At 42.4% G+C, this 14439-nt stretch overlaps 1 protein-coding gene and 1 long non-coding RNA gene across 3 annotated transcripts in view; one reads left to right on the top strand and one right to left on the bottom strand.

Annotated features, from left to right (window-relative positions):
* The window catches only part of syn2b (synapsin IIb), a 53499-nt gene that overhangs the window by 5465 nt on the left and 33595 nt on the right, over positions 1-14439 (top strand). The window lies entirely within an intron of this gene.
* On the bottom strand, positions 2651-5675 carry LOC143517345 (uncharacterized). Its single transcript, XR_013131927.1, has 3 exons — positions 5088-5675; positions 3240-3430; positions 2651-2837 (listed from the first exon to the last, which is right to left on the bottom strand). It is a non-coding gene; the product is annotated as an uncharacterized LOC143517345 (long non-coding RNA).

Here is a 14439-nt window from a genome sequence, read left to right as displayed (position 1 = left end):
GTGAGTGAGTGTGTGTGTGTGGATTCACCTGCAGTAGATAAAGGAATTACAATTGTACTAAAACAGCATGTAAAGTCTTTAGTCTCCAGACTGAGGCGATCCACAGTTTCCATGAGCTGGTGTAACAGTATCTGCTATAACATCGATTCTCCCACCCCATGAAATACGTGATCATTGTGTATTATTTTAGTACCTCTGAAAGCTCTGTGAATGGCTGTGTCAGTGCCCACTGCTGCAGTGATGAATGACCTGCCATAATCACTCTTACTGATCACTCTGAGAGGGGAAGGGCATAGGAAAGGCCCACACTAATTCACTGCTAGTAATGTTAAGCTTACCTACATAAAAATGTGCTAAACTTGTTTCATGCTAGGGTATTAGGGTATTGTGCTAGAAGGGTACTGTTCTAGTTTCATTTGGTGCCTTTGGAAATGGCAGAATTCTATAAAGATTCCATTTAGATTCTATTTCTATTTGACCAAATAAAGACGAACCTCATTAACCTTTTGTCTTTATTTGTGAACATAGCCTTTAAGTTGAATTGAACCTTGTGACCTCACTGGTCTCAGTGGGACACCCCAAGTCAAACCGTCTACCCCATGACAACTTCACTTAGCTGGTCTAATCAGGCTCCTGGTTAAATCTGAGGCAGAACTGGTCAATAATATTAGGCCTATTAAATGCGCATTCATTTATTACTACCGGAGACATGGGGCAGAGACCTTCTGCAGATACTTTAATAGCCAGAAAGGACCTTTAGTTGCTTTAGCGAGATGTAATTGAGGCACAGCGAGCCATTATGAGGGATCCTGTTTGACCTTTGCACTTCCTTAAACTTACACATGTACCTTGGGTCCTGGCAGTAGACCCACGGCTCAGGTGAGCTACCTACCGTTACCACACAGATAAAAGCAGACTAATACATCACAGAAACTGGCCCTAGACAGCTATAGCTATTATGTCTAGCTGTGTTCTTTTCACATTCAATTTCCAACAAAATTATTTAAGTATATTAACTTTTGAATATCCATTGTTGCTGCAGGAGATATATACTGTTTTGAATTCCTACTGTGGTTACACTCCAAAAGGCACTTCATACAGCAACCCCCCCCCCCCCCCCCCATGTCATCACTGAACCACTTTATACCGCTAGCAGCTCCACTCCACGACGGTCACACTCACAGCTCACCGCACTGTCACAGTCTCTTCTGTTTGAGGAGGAGAGGTGTATGACATGATACTGCAGGCTTCCTCACATGCGGATTACTCTGCCAAAACATGCGGGCGCGTTTTCCAGAAGCACGATGAGGCCGACCGGTGCTGCTCATGCTTTAAGAAACAGCAGAAGATTCTCCTCTCTGCCTTCTTATTTATTCAGTTAGGTGTCACGATGTGTCTTTAGAATGGATTCCTAGATCATTTTCAGATAGTAACACGTATAGAAATATTTCATATAAAAAATAATGTTCGTAACACTGCCTTATGTAGAATCAGATGAATCAAACTCATATGTGGTGCTCCATGTGCTCTGATAGCATTAGGATTTTAAATCCTCACTATAGTAAATCAGTCACTTCTACTCCTGATGCTTGCTGATCTTACATGGGTACCGAGTGGCTGGAGAGATGAGTCCATCTACACTCTCCGTTTTGCTACACAGATGGCATTGAGTGGCGATTCAGTAATTTGTATGTCCTGACCAGATTGGGCCATAGAGCACACAGCTCTTGTGTTCTGGGGGAGCCGAGTGGCTCTGCGATGCAGAGAAGGAAGGAACACGTGATCCATTTCCAACCGCAGGTCCCTCACAAACCCTCGAGATAAAATCTCATTTGGAACATGTGTGCACAGGAAACAGCTGTACTGCCTCTTGGCTGGAAAATACAGAATATATGTGCAGAATTGAAATTTACAAAATATACAGAACTGAAACGTGTAGGTTTTGTTCTGATCGCAGACGAGGTCACTATGGAAGATCACGCTGTGAATGCTTGGTGTGCAAACAAACAATTCATGACATGCACAGGCTTTGTAGTATTTCTTAAGTAGATTGCTATGGTAACGCATTTTTCAGAAACCTCAGAATTGTACGTAGCTGGAATCGTGAAGTGGGTCAGTGCTCGTGTGTCCTTCTGAACTTGGGCATGCAGCAGTTGGACATTTCACTAGTATGTTACGAGATATTCCTGAGGTATTAAAATGGAAATAAAAGCATTGCACACAGAGTACAATTACACACATTACTCTTATTCAGTTTTCATCTCCGCACTCAGCGTAAAAAATGGCCTGTTTGTCTCTATTCAGTCAACGCGCTCTTTCGTTTATCTTTTTAATGACGAATTAACGAGAGGTTTGTTTGAACCCACACGCCTCTGAGAGAACAGAACCAACAGATGCGTCTGTGCCCGGTGGATCGGCACCTCGTTGCTGCTTCAGTATGCCCATGCAGGACCAACTGCGTGCAGAAGATAAGACAGCACAGGCCCAGCTATAGGTGTCCATTAAAGTGCCTGTCATGCTGGAGGCCCCAATCAGTCCCTTGTTGCCCCCACTCTCAGCAGCTGGCCACATCTACCAGCAGATGACATGTAAGGTGCCTCACGACCACCCCCCCACCCCCCCTCCACAGCCAAAAGGAGGCACACTACACTCAGTCTGATGATTCGGCTCCTGGCTAGTCGTAAAATTCTCCACGAGCTCATCACCTCTGGAGCGTAATGGAATGGTGTGGAACGTAGGTGTGGATGTTCTCTTGTGATTGAAGCTTCTTGTTCACTGAGGTCCCCCTCTTGCTCAGTTGTTATGATAGATTACCTTCTCTGCAGTTTCACGAGGCACTGGAGAGTAAACACAAGACACCATATAGACTGCTGGGCTTTCGTTAAAAACCAGACAGTCCAGCTTTTTGCTATTCTATTCAGCCATAGTATCATTCATGAAATGAATATATATCTATGTGTATCTGTGTATTGTCCTGTATATCAGCTATATAGTCCTGTACTGTACTGAATATCAAGGCATAGAATGAAAAAGTGGGACTATCACAGTCACAGATGCAGGACATGGAAAATTTGATTCTACTCTGTAAATGAATCCAACCCAAAGATCCAACACCCAGACAGTAAAACTGTTTCTAATTTTAAACACAGAAAGCCCCGCCTCTCTCCAGACAACAAACACAATTAAGACATTTTGGGTTCCTTGGATTACCAGACTTTGAAAAAGAATTGAATTGTCACCTAGAGATTTGCCATCTTTGCTGTTGCGCTAAATGTCATTCTGTTGGAGCAGGTGCGAAGGGGATGAGGGTGGCTGGGGAGGTATGCAAACGGGGAGGACGTCCTGCTGTCGGCCCGAGGGGACGAGGGGGCGAGGGGACGAAATTCTCCCTCAGTCTGAGTAAATGTCATTCCGTAAGCAGGTCTGGAGACTAACGGGAGAGACAGCAGAGAAAAGAGCTGTGGTGACAGAGCTGGTAAATGCAGAGTGGGGAGGTGTTCTTCTGCAGTGCCCTGCCTTTGGTGAGACTTGGTGAGATGTTGGTGAGATCTGCATGAAATGGCATGACTCACACAGAGTAGTCTGGGCTTCTATGATGGGAGTGGTGTGAAGAAACCCTGACTTAACAGTTTTGAAATAACAATGATGTTTGGGGTTTTTTACATTTGCATATACATCAGAATTTGCCTATGTTCAAACTGCTTGAAGCTTGCTCACATTCTTAAAAAAAAATCCTTTCACTTTTGCCTCAGTTTGGTCATTCTAAGCTCTATTCCATGTCTACTTGAGAACAGATACACTTGAGGTTAAAGGCACCTCTGTCCCCTTAAACGGACCACCCCCCGTTTATCAGGAGATGGAAAAAGAGAAAATTATAATCATTCTTGTGCCGCAGTTTTTTGTCACGATGCCGGAGTACATGCAACATTAGCTGGGCCCGTGCACCTCGTGATTTAATGACACGGAGCGGGACACTACATGAGCAATGAAACGTCTCCTCCTTGGTGGTAATCGCTGTCACTTTAAGTCTTGCGTTCGATTACGTGCTTTTTCACTGGGTTGCTTCTCTCAGCCAGCTGCACAGTTGCCAGGCGTAGTGAAAAATAAGAGAAAAACCTTGAGAGAGCTTAGTCTTTTAATGTGAATACCGGGAGGAATCACCATGTTGAACATGTCAGCTCTGCCACTTCTCTGCTATATGAAGCTAGGTCTGTCATTCAGACATTTATGTGTCATAAAGACACAAACGTAAACGCATCTTTTTTTCTGGGACACCGCTGTTCAATCTGCAATCTGCATAATGCTGTATGAATTAAACCTGTCTTTCCTTTAAGTGGCAGTCTGGCCAGGGGCTGACTGACATTTCTGGACCTCTTGCCACAAGACTCCTACTGAACCTGGATCACGTGACCCTGTTTTGCGTCACTGCTATGCTCTGGTGGGCGGACGGAGAAGCTAATCACACGTGACAGTGCACCCTGTTTTGCTGCCGATTGGCTTTGCTTGCTACATACTTGCAGGCATGAAAGATAGAAGCCAGCATGCTACAACAATTGATGTTACGTGCAACTCAGTGTAGCCTGGTTTTCAGTTCTAAGTATCACTTTTTTATTTTGCCTTAGTAGGATCTAAATGTTCATTATAGCTGCTCTCTCACAGCTTCCACTGGCGTCATCATGCAGTGTGTCCAGACACAATTGAGCCTGTTTATATTTTGTGATGATAGTTATTTCACAGTGGAGACCAATCTGACTAAACACATCCAATTACAAGTGCTTTCTGCATATACTAACACCTTGCTAGGGGGGCAGTATTAAAAATCTTCATTTCCAATTGAAAATTCTGTGCCAGATTTTAATCGCTGTAATTGCTTGGTCAGTTTGTCATCAGGTGAGTCCTCGAGCAAAATGTAGCACTCTGTTTTTAGTAACATGGAAGAAGAATTATTAACCAAAGCAAATACAAGAAATGATTGTTATTTGAGCCAGAATGCAGTGTTTCATGAACGTGAATGTGCATCTGCAACTTGTCGGTTTTATTCTAGGTTTCCAGCTGCAGCTCTCACGTTTTCTCATACGTCCACTTACCAGTTCACTGTTGGACTTGTCCAGGCATGTTTAGCCATCCGGATCCTTAATGGGGGTGAGGCTCTGGATTTGGGGGGATGAGAGGTTGTGGCACGCTTGCTCCTGCCACACATTTGAAGAAACTAATTAATCAGTCAGGGCGCCAAGGATCAGCCCAGCGCTATCTGGAAAGGAGACCTCAGTGAAGCTCCTGATGTGGCAGGCTGTAATTAAACACGTGTAGAGAACAGATCCACAGGCAGCGTTTGGTGTTACAGAAGCATGGTGGTAGCTCTCTGGAATGGAATAAACAGTGGTGCCTGTCGCAAACTGGTTAGTTTTGCTGGAGAGTCCAATGTGAAAAAGAAAGAAATTAATTACACGGCAAAAGAGCGATGAGACACAAATGGCGCGATGCTAAACTGCTTGCAGAGAAAACGTTGGTATGATGAATGGAGCAAAAGAAAAGGTCTTACGGGACGAAGAGCAGGACAGATCCTTAACACCTACCCAGCAGCTTCCTGAAGTGCAGCCCTTCCACTGTGAACATTTACTGGGTTGGTAATAAATTATGGCCTCTCTGTGGTCGTATTCCAGGTAATTAGGCAAGGTTCATGAGTCAAGGGTTACGGATGAGTTTACATGGTAATGTGGTTGTGAAAGCAACTTTCTGTCTGTACAGATGCATCGCTGACTCAGCCCAGCAGCCTTAGCTGAGAAAGCAGATGTTCAGTTAAAGTGACTTTCAAAGCAAAGTAAATGAATCAAATCTTTGGTCTACATATGACCCCTTGGAAGTGGTTGTTCCACATCACCAGATGTCTCATGTTAACTTTCAGACACTTTCACATTAGTCATAGCAAGCCATGGGAAGGTTTGGAAACACATGCACAGATTCTTAATTCAGGATCATCTGAGCTTCCTTCATGGAAGCCAAAATGAGAAAGAAACAGATGTTCAAACATTTCTGAAATAAGAATAATCTGGTGTGTATGGAATGACAACCTTTCTGAGAGGGAAGCAAGTCATCGATTTTGCACAGTGTTGGAAGGCTTCACACCTGTTTGAGCTGAATCGCCCTTCTGCCATTGACTAGCACAGCAATGAATGTCAGATCATAACATGGGACCTTGATTTGCCTTAAGCAGTGATGCCGGTAACGCGTTACTTAGTAACGCGTTACTGTAGTCGGACTACTTTTTTCAGTAACGAGTAGTCTAACGCAACTACTATTTAAAAACTAGTAGTCAGATTAAAGTTACTTATCTAAAACATCGTGCGTTACTATTTCTGCATTTCGGGGGAACGTAGGTTATATTTATTCATTCTTATTTTTTGGCTACACGTTTCTTACGCGGTTACGTCATCTCTGCTCTGCCAAAGTCAGATGGAAGGAGAGGTTCGCCTTTAGCAGCTGGAAATACAGGCATTATTTTGATTTTATTTCGGCTAAGGAAGACAACATTAAGGTCCGTTGTACACTCTGTCCTGGCGACAGAGTGCTGTCTACTTTCAAAAACACAACGTCAAACCTGAAAAAAAAAAAAAAAAACCGGGGCTTGGCGGCGAACGTAAATTGTTACCGGGCGGGGTGTAAAATTGACTAAATTCAGTATTATATCGCGATCGATCGATCGCCGGTGGTTGGCGCCAGATCGAACTAGTAACTCATTGAATCATAGATGTGGATCAGAGGTAAATAAACTGGATTTTTTTTTCGGCGTGAGATATCGGAAGTGTGGCGTAAGCGTGTGAAGACAGTCAAATGCGTGTGTCTCAATGCGTGACAGTTGGCAACCCTGTAAGTGGGCGGAGTTGAACAGAAAGACTGTCTTATTTATTTATTTAAAAAACATGTAAGCCTATTTCAAGAAAAAGTTTACAAATGCCAGTGTCATTTTTGATGTTCCGGTTAAAATACATGTCAATAAAGTGAGTATTGGCAGAACTGGTAGTCATTTTCATGTTATAGGGGCGGGGGATCAGCCTCTGCTGAAAGTAACTAAAAGTAATCTAACTTAGTTACTTTTAAAAGCAAGTAGTCAGTAACTTAACTGAGTTACTTTTTAAAGAAGTAGTCAGTAGTCAGTAGTCGGATTACTGTTTCAAAGTAACTATGGCAACACTGGCCTTAAGCCATACACAGGCAGGCACAGTAGCAATGCACATGCAATATCACTGCCAGATCCATCCTCTCAAATAAACCCATGATTCTTTTAGCATTGAGGACAAAGATTCCAGTTGCAATTAGCTAATGGCCTTGGACTGTTTGAATTGTCAACCGTCATTTTTGCAGTAATGGTTATTAAACCAAAGAGCCCTTGTGTGTTTTAAGTGCACTGCAGATAGTGAGCTGCAGTGCAGATGGAGGGATCTCTATCCAGAGATTCAACGTGGAGCTTTTACTGCACTGGCAACATTTTTCTTCCACAATTTTTCTTCAAAGGGGAGAAAGGTCGTGCTCTATAAACTAATATATGGACAGCGGTCCCCTAGAGCCATAGCTGTCGCTGGGACCTCTGACTATGTGTTACATATCACACACTTAGGATTCAAATGTCACTACAGGGACCCATTTTCATAGTCTCAGTGATTGCCTCCACCTCATGTGGCCACTGGGAGCATACAATTATCACATCATGACCTATTCTATACAATAAGGAGCAATGTTGATGTTATATTTCAGGTTAATTGGGTGTTTGTTTTCATTCTCCTTTGCAGTTAGACCCCCTTATTGGGACTTCAAGCCTTTTTCCAATATTGCTCTTTGAAACGCCTATCAGGCAGAGTGGTAGATGGGTTTCTGCTTTCAATATATTAGTGCTGGATGATGAAAGATGCCCTCTAGGCCACTAACACAAGCTGTTGTCACACTCCTCAGATACACTGTACGAATAGGACCTCTATATAGGTCAAATCTTGCTCAGTCCAGCATCCAAGTAGTTCTTTGCTGATTTTTATACTTAGTCCTACGCTTCCGGAGCTTATCCAATACGTCTCTCTTTGGGCAAGTGCCTCCAGCCATCAGACAATTATAATAACCAATAATCATACCTATATGGTATAGGGCCAAACTCGCCTACCTTTATCTAAGAGAGAGCAAAGTTCTCCTTTTCGTAGAAACTGCAGTTGAGAGAGTTTATAGAGTTATAATTGGCTTCATCGGCTTACCCAGCTCTTTTAGAAGGTGCCTGTACATTTGCACATAATGTCACCCATCACCCCCAGATAAAAATGCCGAACATTAGGGATGGAATACCCCGTCGAGCCTTAAGCCCAATCACACTAGCTTATCACCTGGAGACTTTGTGAAATCAAAGCCTACAAGGTTCTAGCAGTTAGTCTGATTACCAAACATCAAGGATAGCTTTATCCAGGCACTGAAACAAAGGTTGCAAAATCGTTGATCTCACATCCTGGACGTTTATGCAGATGATGCATTTCCTCACTTTCTTCTTCAGCATCACATGTCCATTAAGACGAATGTGTTTACAAGCAGTTGCACTCAGAGAATTTAGCATAGCACAACTTGATTAAGCAGCGCATATGTTTCTGCTCATCTCTCCATAATTGTCCTTTCAAATATGGGCTTTCATAGAGTAATTTAATTTCGCCCCTTGCAGATCTTGCCTGTCCTTAACTAACACATGTTCCACAGTGAACAAAGTGGTCTTTGCTGTCCCCTCTGTCCAGACCGGTTCACAGAGTATACCTGATAGAATCCTGACACCTCCAGTTACCTAGCAGCGTGGGTGGCAGAGATGGGCAGACACCTGCCCTGAACCCTCCCACATGGCCTGAACCCCCCCACCTGCACTGAACCACCCCCACCTGCCCTGTTTTTCGTTAATATGGGAAAATGTAAGATGGCATCAAAGCAAAAAAAACAATCTGTTGACCAAAAACCAAACGTGATCTTACACTGCCATATTCTCCCAGATTAATCAAGACAGTAGTCAGTTTCATTTTGAACTGATGTTTTCTACTGTAGACAATTTATTTTGTTTTTTGTTTAAATCAATCACTGAGTGTCATACATCAATTAAAAATGTTTTTCACTTCACCCACAAACTGACAATATTAATATGGAAGTGTTAATCAGGTAGCTGAAACATAGCAAATGATTGTCATGGTAAGGGAACTGAACTATTAATACAGACTACAGCCTCAATCTCATTTTTGACAACAGCTCGCACAAACAAATTTCATTTTAGCAATCTGAGTTCATTTTCATTTGTTTTACTAATATGAGTTCAACTCAGTTCAACTTTCTAATCAAATATTTTTCTTGTTCAAATATATTTGACATAAAAGTCACCCTGATGCATTAGAGTAAATTTACAGGGCAGAGAAGGTCATGCTTTAATAGTGCATGTCCATAATCCCAATCAAATTATATAATTCTGTTATGCATTAAGTTTAATTGATCAATTTCTACCAGAAGTTAAGAACTCCCTTGCTAACCTTCAAACGTAACTTAAATGCATACACAATGTAAGACATGTCACAGCTCTCCAAAATACATTCTGGTACTAGTGTAACCTCCCCAGAATGTCTTCCTGACTTCCAAAGGCGCATATTTCCTCTGACTCAGCTAAGGAGAGCGTTCTTCATAACCTCGACATTCAGGGCTTCTCTCCACGGGAGAGAAACGAGTTCTCTGCAGCAGCTGTAATGGTCACGGTGTAACCGGAGAGAGACGCGTTCTTCTAGTACATCTCTTTCAGAGTTTCTGGGCCCGATATTAAAGCGTGTTCCCTTTTGCCTGTTGTTCAGCTCTACTGATAGGAACTCAGGTTTGACTTGGACTAGTGGTAAAGTAGAAGTCTAAATGAATGTCTCAAAAAACATGTTAATTTAGCATAAGCCTTGGAATTTTGATTCTAATTCTGATTCTGATGCATTCAACTCTACTGCAAACAGACGAATCAGATTTATAATCTCCTGTTTGTTGTTAATAAAGGATGACCCAATTTCAAGAGCAAAAACTGTTAGAGCGCAGACAGCATAGAGGCTTTAATCTTAAGCCTAAAGCCTGTTTAAAAAAACAGGATGGGCTTCCCAAAACCATCGTAAAACAAAGATGTGTTACACAGAATAATCTCTCTCTTTTAAGATGATCTTAACATTACAATGATTTGGGGGAAACTGGGCCCAGTTTACGCAATTGTTTAGCATTTTATAAAAAGCTGCTGTTCCGCCATTAAAATGAAAGGCTGGACATTAACAGTGTTTCCGTGTTCTGGATAGATAATGTACAGTGCAGGTGGAGCACAAGGAGACCTCAGTATGTAGACTGACTTTACACTGTCATCTGTTTAAACCTGTTAGCAATTCTCACAAAAGTGAAATATTTGATTCATGTTGTGTGCTATAAACGTTTAAATTTTAGTGAGTCTTTAAGTTTAATGAGACTATAATAAACAGAGAATAAATTCTCAGTCCCAGAATAACTAAGGACTTCACTGAAGAACTAAAAGTGGTAGTGTGTTCATTTGGTATCTAGTGTCAAACCATTAATGTCCTGGAAAAGTGCTTGGAATCCTTCCAAGAAACCATTAGGTTATATAACTATGAACTGATGACACTGTCCAGGGAAGCATACAATATATGCCAAACAAAGTCGCTTAAAGTCCCTGTGGTTTTCCTTAGTGTTTCCAGACTGCAGATTGTTTGCTTTGTTTATTGTTTTTTTTTTTTTTTTTTTGGTTGTTGTTTATGAGTGGAAATAGAGCATCTGTTATGCTTCGAAGGGGAAAACGCAAATGTGACGTCTGACGTGGTTGGCAGGATGCAATCACTGATCTGATTTCACGGTCACTAGACTGCAGTAGGAAAGTATATGGTAATGTTATGGACAAGTGTAGCTATATAAATACATTCACAATATGATCATTTTTGTCCTTGCGAAATAAGACAAGTATATGTAAAGAGGGTCTCGTGCTGTCAGTGCAGACAGTATAAGCTTTAACAGGAAGAGAACCTAAATAAAGTCCTGTTTGTTACCATGAAGGAAAGAGGCAGTAGAAAGCTAGCTGCCCTGTTCTGCCTAGCGCTGATGCTAATGCTAATGAAAAAATACATTAGTCTGAAGCTCCTCTTCCAGAGTGGAGCTGTGTCTTCACTGCAGGCCCAACAGCAGGAAATGTGAAGCAATCAACCACAGACACATACCCTAAAATAAAACTCCACATATTCCTCCATACTGGTTTTTATGCACATTCCCCTCCAAACTGAGATTTTTAAATCGTTCACATCCCATGTGGCCTCTTTCTGCAGAATGTTCTTTTGATCATTATATAACAGGCGTTTCTCTCCCAGACCCTCTCTTGTCTCACCACTCCCCTCTCGCAGTGCGGGGGGAGTCACGTGGCATCATGGGTCTTTTAGCACTCTGGTCACGGGTGTGAGGTAATCGTGAGGTAATCAGGATGGGTCTCTCCGCTCCCTCGCACTGCCATATGTTCCTCCCAGACCTTTAAGGATCGTGTTTGACAGCCATCACACTGTCGAGCATCATGTCCTGGCAGACAGGCCCTCGCACGCTAAAGCCACCATTTGCTCGACTAATTCCCAAGAGCTTGAGCTCCTTTCCACCAGTCAGCATTCAAGAAGACGAAACCCCCAAAATAGAGAGATGTGTACAAATGTCTGAATGAATTTGAACTGAGTGGAGGTACAGAGGGAGGCGTCTCTTAGCCGCGCTGCACAGTCACAGCGGAGATATTGATTTTTCTCTCTCTTCTTACTGGATGTTCTTTTTGGGGCCCTAATTAGTCTGTCCTACAGCAGTTCGTTGCAAGAGTCTTCCTCTAATTTATTATAAAAAGGTTAAGGTTTCTGTTGTCCCCTTTGTTTTGGGTTTTTTGTTTTTTTTCCTTGGTATTGGCCATCATCTGTGGTGTTTTTACCAGAGTTGTATAATCCAGGTTCAGAAAGTAAAAGTCCTCATCAGGATTTTGCTCAAGCTTGCTAGATTTCTAATTAGAGCAATCCAGGTAAAATGAGTGGAATCAACACAATCCAGGAAGCCTGAGCAAAATTCTGGTGAGGACTTTTACTTTCTGAACCTGGATTATACAACTCTGGTTTTTACAGACCATTTTATTGCTTCAATGGATTTATCTTGATTTTTTAAAAACAAAACATAAATTAAGAAATACTTTATTAGAAAGGATTTCTCCTTGCTTTGACAGTAGATTCCAAACAATCAAACATTTTGCTCTATGTTGTCCTATTTATATTGTATGGAGTAGATACGCTATTATGTTGCTATTCTATACCCATTTTGAACGGCTGGACAGAATTCAAAACACTTGAGTCTGATTGGAGTGGACAGTGTGGTTGACCTATCAGAGGAGGATGGAGTTCCTGATCATCCTTCAAACAGTCTCAGGCACACCAGACCGTGGGCTGTATATTTATAGTTTTCCCATCAGGGGGCAGTGTTAAGCTGAAGGGCCTTTTCTCCAGTGACTCAACGGTAGTACAGCAACTCGCGACCTCTTGAACCATGATCAGTTTCCCTGCGCTCTGATTGGTCCTGCGGGGTTGACCTGGCAACAGAACCCGAGGCCCATCTGAAGGCTTCATCCCCACAAGGATGAGCACTGTGCAGGCAGTCAGCAGCATTTTACCAAAACCTGGGATTTGTAAATCATAAAATCATTTTTCTTGGCCTTAGTTATTTATTGAATATATTTATTTTGTAGGCCCAGAGGCTTTATAGTGATGCCTCTGTATTTCCTCAGTGTTTCTCCTCGTGAGTCTGATTTTGATTCATGGCTTAGTTGCTTTAAGACTAGACTGAAAACACCACATTTTAGCTGCCGTAATGACCTGCTCACGGAAGCCGCGTCTCGCGCAGCACCAACCCGCGTGTCTCCTCCCACAGCCGAGACTCAAGCGCCGTCTCGCTCACGCACGAGCTCATCCACACGACTCAATGTCCACGCTCAGCTCCACGATCAAAGACTGGTGCTGGCAGCATCCCAAGTCCGCCCTCCCCCGCGCTACACTGACTCAAACGCCAGCGCAAAACGGCAAAATTCACGCATGTTTTCAGAATACAAATTGATTCGAGGAAAGAAGCAGGATTTTTCATAGCTTCTCCAATATATATGAATGTATTCCTTTTGCTCTGATTGCAAGGGTCTGCCTATGTTTTTTTACGACACGCATCTCTATGCACAGCTGGTCCTTTTATTCACAAATACATTCAGAGAAATTTAATCGGCGATTTTTCCCGCAGCGTGTAGAAGCCCAGCGCCGTTCGTGTGCAAGGCCTGTCCGAGACCTGTAATCAATTCATTAAAAGTCTTCAGGGAGTATGCAGTAAAAGTCAAAACATAATGTCATGACTCAAGTTGACCTGGCTAACTTATATTAATAAATGACTTTATTTCCCGCACCTTAATGCTGGGAAACCCTTTAACATTGTAATTGTTGTAACTCTGATGTGTATCTGAGGGGGTCATTTGAACTGTCAGGAAATTCTCACGTCTTCAATTAAGAATTTGGTCGTTAGGGACTCCTATGAGTCCACAGGATTAGGCATGATGGCATCTAGAGCCACAATCTCTTTTCAGTTTATTCTTCTGTGAAGGACATGGTAATATGGGTTGATGTAATATGGGTTGATGTAATATGGGTTGATGGGTTTCTAGGGCACGTCTCACATCAGCAAAATTAGGGACACACAGCAAGCTGTCATCTGTCAGCAGGAACTGTGTCACAATGCACAAACTACAAAATAGTCACAATCTGGAAACCCCAAAGCTGAGTGTGGCATGTTGCCTCATTCGTAGACGTTCAGATGAGAGAAACACCATAAGAGTATAAGCAGAGCCTCAACACTGAGGTATCGTCTTGGTCCTACGTGGTGAAAGGAATGTATCGCTCTTCAAGAGTTGTGACATTTGGACAGAAAATAACTGAATTCTAGATGTAGCAGTTCATTGTATCTGCCATTGTCGGGCTCATGCTGTTTTGTATAGCAGACCATAAGTCAATATATCCATCAACAAAATGTCTTGCAAGCATTTGAACCTCTGCACAATCAGCCTTGTTGCAATGGCCATTGCCCTGGGTGTAAATGGAGTGTTAAAATGGCAATATTAAGTGTTACTGGAGCCAACACATCAGTCAATGGAATATAAACCATCCAATGAAACCAATTATTTTAGCAAATACTAATTTGTGATTTCCTTCTACTCCTAACACACAACCTCACAGAATCCTCAGGTCTGATCTGGGCTGACAAATTTGGCCTACAAGGCCTTCCAAGAAGGGTGTCCGGTTCAATAATTGATGCCAGAGTCACCCAGGTGTCCAACCACCTCTGTAAACCACAAAGACTTGAAGTGCTGTGACA

Source organism: Brachyhypopomus gauderio, chromosome 1 (assembly GCF_052324685.1).
Source record: "Brachyhypopomus gauderio isolate BG-103 chromosome 1, BGAUD_0.2, whole genome shotgun sequence".
Classification (NCBI taxonomy): Eukaryota; Metazoa; Chordata; class Actinopteri; order Gymnotiformes; family Hypopomidae; genus Brachyhypopomus; species Brachyhypopomus gauderio.
The sequence above is the reverse complement of the archived record's forward strand: the minus strand, read 5'-3'. Positions and strand labels throughout refer to the sequence as shown.